Here is a 6,645-nt window from a genome sequence, read left to right as displayed (position 1 = left end):
TACGTGCCAAAACCACTTCCTGATTATGAGGCACGCTGTAGTGAGGGACTCCGGAAATTTCGACCACCTGGGATTCTTTAACGTGCACACAAATCTAAGTACACGGGTGTTTTCGCATGTCGCCCCCATCCAAATGCTGCCGCCGTGGCCGGGATGGAATATAATCAAGGTCTCGACGATAGTTATTCGTGCAAGACGATGATGATCATCATCGGTCTATTTAGGTCGACGGCAGGATGAAGGCCTCTTCCAGTAATGTCTAATTACCCTTGCCTAGCGCAAACTGATCCTCATCTCATGCCCCAAAATTTCCTAATTTCATCACACCCCTTGATAGGGTTGCCAACCATCCCTAATTTAGCGGGACAGCTCCGAATTTTGAGCAAATGTTCCTAGTCTCGCTTTGAAGCAGTCGGGACGGCCAACTGTTCCGACTTCTCATTTTTTCCTACTGAGTAACAGTCAATAAACCGGATTTTGTTTTCATGATGCCTGGCAGCTCGGTTGGGCATTCTATGTTGCATTGACATAAACACAAAGGTGGTTTTGTTTTTTCGTGGTTCTGTTTTAGTTGTAGGGCCCTAACCGTTGACAGTAATTATATCTATTGATAGCCGTGTTAGCGAGGTAACGATTCCACCTTTCTCGATGTAAATCGTGGTACAGTGAATCCTACATATCTTTTTTTTAAGACTTCGCGCAAACTTTATAGGACGTCTTGAACGGAAGCATGAAGAAAAACCGTGGAAATTAAGAGAGTAAAAAAATGGCCTTAAGTGCATTAAACTTGCCGAATCAAGGTCGTGTCCTCTGAGCAGATGTTGTGTGTATATCGCAATTCTGTTCTCGCTGACGTTGTTTAATGCATGATTACGAAATAAATCGACGATTCTAAGATGATTGCATGGCTCTGAGGTGGTTGAAATGCAAGATGTTTGTAAGATGGTACAACGCAGCTGCCCTATAAACTCCTAACAGACGCTACAAACAAGCGAATACAAAATGACGAAACTGGAGATAATACCTTCCGCACTTAATTACGCGTATGAGCCTACAAAAAAGGAGTTGCGATAAAAATCGCCACTGAAAGTTGGCAGCGACCTCATGCGCATGCGTCTACATACTGGCGCTGCATTACACAGAAATTGCTTTTCCACCGATGCTGTTCTTTCCTCTATTACCCATCGCGACGAAATCCCGATAAATGCAGGCGAGGTGTCCGGCCAGTCAATGCGAAGAGCAGACAGAATGGAAAATGAAAAGAATCGTTATGCAATACGCTTGCGCTTCGATAACGTCTGTGCTATTCTCTATTCAAGTTTATTGTGCTATCAGTGGGTCAGAGTCGCTCTGAGCCTCGCAGTGTTCGATTTCCGTGGGACTAAACGTCACGTTTCACGTTCGTTTCCGGGCTTTCATGAAAAACTTCGAGCTTTACAGACTCACTCTTTTAGTACCGACATCTGTGGTCAGCGCTTCTTAATCCCGCGGAATTAAATACTTTTGAGTGTATTTCCAGTTATCAGTACAGGCGTTTGAGCAGTTTGAGGGTACTTGACTAGCCTTGATCTCCGAGGCAGCCCATGTTCCAATCTTTTCAAGTAATAAAGAACAAAATTTATCCCGGTAAGGTGCGCGCTATGCTATTTGCTCTGCACTGAGATGCTCGGAGATCTGCTCATGTACTCCACCCATGATGCGCCGATTCTGCTAGTTTGGATACTGCAGTTTGGATAGCTGTTGGACTTGCGTGTGCTACTATAGCGATATTTGAACTCTTGCAGACGCGAGGTTGTGTTGCCGCTCTGATCACGGTGACAAGCACGCGATCGCGGCTGCCCAGCGTTCACTATGTGTCAAAGCAGTAAGATCTTCTTAAAAGAAGTCCACACGACAACATCCTCTCGAGGATTCACATCTCGCGCTTTTCCACGCTGCTTTTCGATAGCAGCTGTTCCTATGAGTCACCCCTACGACACGACTATACAGTGAGACAGTCCATAGCAGCTGGATAACACGGCTTCGTTTTCCCGCGAAACAACAGCGCTAATACGCACGTTCTGCAAGGAAAAGTGCAGGCTACGAAATAATATTATCGTATAACTTGTCTGCAATAGAGTACAAACATCTGAGCATACAATTAGCATTGTTATCTACGATCTCGCCATTGGATTGGATTGAATTTTCTTCTAGGATGGCACGTGCCCACTGCGTGGGACTGGCCAAGATTTGGATGGTATTAGGAAAATTCTGTTAATACTGAAGTTGGTAAAATTGTAAGGAGGAAATGAATAAAAATAACATGTAAAGAATTTAAGATAATCGCCCTGAAACAACTATGAATTCCTCCACGGCTGAGCAAACATCCCTGAAGTAGTTTCCAAAAAATGAGATTCCTAGAGAAAGAACATTCAGAATGGAAAAGTTTATACCAAGTTGTCTGAACGTTGCGTTGTAATCTTCTTCTTTGGTCGCTTCGTCGTCGTCGTCGTCGTCGTTGTTGTTGTTGTTGTTGTTGTTGTTGTTAGCATAATGCACCCGTATATTCCTGTGCGGAGCATAAAGTCGATTATCTTTGCTCACGACCTTATAAAGATCAAACATTCTAATGTTCCGCGTAATCAAACAATAAATCACGAATAAGCCTGCACACATAATGCTGACTGATAGGTATCGCTAAAGCACACATATCTCCTAATGAAATAGCGCATGATATTAACCGGGTTCTTTAATTTTCTTGAGTTTATAGTATCTGGTCTACTCAATTCTTTAGGCCCCTGGGTATGTGCCTGAGAGTATGTGTCCATATAGCTATGCGAAAGTGCTATACCCTCAGCGGATTGCAAAAAAAAATTTTTTTTTCATACACGCGCAATGTGCCGCATATTCTGACCGAACTACAGCTGAGCTTGAATTTTTGTGCGAAACTGCAATGAATTTAACCAGCATGCGCACAGGCTCGCTCGCGCGTCACCCTCTGCTTTCCGTCCTTCGCGACCTTTAAAACCACACTTGCTTTCGAGCGTAGAAGACAGCGGAGACTGCTTGTCCCACGCAGCTGCTTCTGAACATTTGACAACACGCTCAGTGAGCGCCGAAAGCTAAGAGGCCGCCTCCTTACTCATCAAGCGGCGCCCAGTGAAAACAGCTGCGCGCGATTCTCGGCGGCAGCGCCATTTGTGTTTAGAACAAAGTGAACGTGCGCGGAAAGAGGTCAAACGCCTCAAGGTGACCGCTATGCAAATCCTATACGCCACAAAAGCTAAAGGCCGTCGTCTTCTCTGAAGCCCGTATCGCTCCTCTTCAATGCACGTTCGCGTCTGTTGAGATAAGCCACACGAGAAAGACGCGAGGTAAGCGAAAAGGAATAGATAAATCTTTGGCACCACGAATGTGTCCGTTAGAGCTGGCGCGTGAGGAAAGCCGCGTGTTTGCTCGCGGAGCAGTTTCCTGTTTCTTCTTTTTTAACGATGTCGACTCCGCGGAGGAGGCAGCACATCACCCTGGCCTGTTAGCCGTAGAAACAAGAGTCACAATTAGAGCATTTCGGTGCCAATGTTTACTTACAGCGCTGAGATTGTTTTACAGTTAATGATGAAGAGTGTACGATCTCATGTCTCCAAATTAGTGTTAAACTTTTGGCAGTGAGTTCACGTATCCATTTACTGGATTCCTCTGAGAAAAAAAAAAAAAGAAAGATACTGACAGGGCCTGTGACTTGGCTTAGGTGCTTGCCCTAAGCAAAATATATGCAGGGCTCGTAATTTTTTTTTTGTCTAAACGACTGCCGCACGTCATACAGAAGATGTGTGCGTGTATAGGAGCTATAGACTCGTTGCCACCGGGTGTGCGCTTCGCGCAGCTGTCCATAGCAACACTGTGATAATGGACTCGCGAAATGACGACCGTTGCGGTGAGCATGTATGCTCAGAAAGCAACCTCCGGTGGGTATTTCTCTTTTCCTTCTCTGCAAGCTATTCGCGGAACACGTAATTACAATGAGGAGTGTGGCAAGCGAAATATTGCATATTGAGCGCGCTGCAGCGAATGCGGTCATTATAAGCCCCCGGATACCTTTCGCACTTTTCTTCATTTTTGATTTTTTTTTTCAGTGACGCTTTTTGACTGCTTGGCTGTGTCTTCCTATGTCCACGCTCTATACCACGTACGCCTGTAGTGCTGCTTTTGTCGCTTCCTCGTGTAGTTACGCAAATAACAACGTCGTTGCTTCCTCTTCCGGCATCGCGCCCCACCAATGTTTGTCGCTCGAATGCCGATGCATTCGCGGTTCATTAAGCGGCAGGAGCACGCGACCGGTGAGGCCGAGTGCTGCAATGGATTTGTCCTGGAGCATTCCGTGGCGAAACAACAACAATAACAAGAAATAAAAAAGCGCTTCTGGTTGGTATGACGGTCCAGTGGTTAACTCTTTTTCATTGTGGTCAAACTGCAACATCAGTGTCTCGTAGCTGACGCAAACAGCAAAGCAATAAGTGCCGACGCTCTTGCCCAACCCGATTGCTAAATCTAGTAAAAACATGTTAACCTAATTTAAGCATGCAAGCTCCGGAAAGTAGACTTCGCTGTTCATGTTGATTCAGACCCGCACTTTCGTCCCCATCGTCGACGCTTTTCTATAGTTCTCTTTTTACTGCTATTCTCCTTGCCTAATGATGAGTACATATCTGTTCAGAACTTTTCCATCATAATAAATGCCTCTGTCTGACACAGGCCAATCTTGTTAGCTAGCATGTGAGCCACGACCTGAGAGGACAGACTGCCAGGGTGGGATAACAAAAAGAGAGGGAGAGAGACAGAGTTCAACAGTAGCTACCTCTGCGACAAGGATAACTATAGTGACAATTAACTATTCCATGACGACGGTTAAAAATCAATAATTCCGGAGTTTTACGTGCCAGAACCATGATCTGAGTATGAGGCAAGCCGCACCACTGGACTCCGGACTAATTTTGACCACCTCGCATGAACTGAAACTACAATAAGATGCCCAGATGGCTATGGTGCCGGCTCCCACTACACCTTTATTATATTGCACACAGGGCACGATAGAACGAGTACGTGGCGTCAGACGCACGAGGTCGGATACTGGATGCTTTGAATAGTCGATCGGCTATTTTAGGTCGCACAGCGAGCTGTATAGGTCACGTCGTGGCCGCGCAGCGTAAGAGTACGCCAGAGAGGTCTAGATGGCGACTCCTCCGCCAGCTGCCGCAACGCACTTGTTCTCGAGGCCGCATGACGAGCTGCTGTGATGCAGACATCGCCTCCGTCTACTGGCGAGGTTATTAACTTGCTAATCACGGCAAGTCTTCTTTCTTTCTTTTCTTCTTTCTTTACTTCGGTATTTTTTTTCTGATCAACTTTTGCACAACGGTCTTGAACGATGTCCTGTGTTAAACACGTAACTAAAGCTCGCAAGACGTAGACTGTGCTCCACGCAAGCAATGAAACGACTAGGTATTTTTGTTATGTTACTGCAGCCCACGCGCGTATCATCATCACCACCACCATCAGCCTATCTTTATGCCCACTGCAGGAAGGACGCCACTCACAGCGATCTCCAATTATCCCTGTCTTAAGCTAGCTGATTACAAATTGCGCCTGCAAATTTCCTAATTTCATCACCTCCACCTAATTTTCTGCCATCCTCGACTGCGCTTCCCCTTCCTTTGCACCCATTCTGTAACTCTAATGGTCCACAGGTTTTATGCCCTAAGCCTTACATTGCCTGCTCAGCTCCATTTTTTTTTTTTTCTTTATCTCATCTAGAATACCGGCTGTCACCGCTTTCTCTCTGATCCACACCGTTCCCTTCGTGTACCGCAACGTTACGCCTAACAATTTTCGTTCCATCGTCCTTAGCACGGTCCTTAACTAATTTTCGAGCTTCTTTGTTGAACTCCAAGTTGCTGCCCCATCTGTTAGCACCGGTAGAAGGCAATGAATGTTCACTTTTCTTTTCAATGACAGTGGTAAGCTTTCTGTCAGGATTTCCTAATGCCTGCCGTATGCACCCCAACCCACTTGTATTCTGTAAATTTGCTTCTAATGATCAGGGTCCCCTGTGAGTAATTGACTTAGATAAACGCACTCCTGCAGAGACTCTAAACGCTGACTGTCGATCCTGCATTCTTGTTCCCTTGCCATGCTATTGAACATTATTCTTGTATTCTGCATAATAAGCTTCAACCCTAATCTTACACTTTCTCTGTTAAGGTCCTTAATCATTTGTTGCAATTAATCCCCATCGTTGCTGAACAGGACAATGTAATCTGCAACCCGAAAGTTGTTGAGATAGTCGCCGTTGATCCTCACTCCTAACTTCCCAGTCTAATAGCTTGAGTACTTGTTCCAAGCATGCAGTGAATAGCAGTGGAGAGATCATGTCTCCTTGCGTGACCCCTTTCTTGATAGGTAATTTTCTGATTTTCTGGTGGATAGTAATGGATAACCAAGGTAGCTGTGGAATCTTTGTAGACATTCCCCAGATATTTATGTATGCCACCTGTACTCATTGATTTCGCAATGCCTCTATGACTGCTGGCATCTCAACTGAATCAAATGCCTTTGGATAACCTATGAAAGCCTTATGGAGAACCCTATGCAGAATAGCGCTCTGCAGGT

The 6,645-nt window shown here is 45.4% G+C and overlaps 1 long non-coding RNA gene across 1 annotated transcript; it reads left to right on the top strand.

Moving 5' to 3' along the window:
• Positions 1–3,159: 3,159 nt before the first annotated feature.
• LOC129386352 (uncharacterized) lies at positions 3,160–4,406 on the top strand. The gene is made up of 2 exons (XR_008613763.1): positions 3,160–3,353; positions 4,113–4,406. It is a non-coding gene; the product is annotated as an uncharacterized lncRNA (long non-coding RNA).
• Positions 4,407–6,645: the final 2,239 nt, after the last annotated feature.

This window comes from Dermacentor andersoni, chromosome 4 (assembly GCF_023375885.2).
Source record: "Dermacentor andersoni chromosome 4, qqDerAnde1_hic_scaffold, whole genome shotgun sequence".
Taxonomy (NCBI): Eukaryota; Metazoa; Arthropoda; class Arachnida; order Ixodida; family Ixodidae; genus Dermacentor; species Dermacentor andersoni.
Note: the sequence above shows the minus strand (reverse complement) of the source record. Positions and strands in the feature narration are given on the sequence as shown.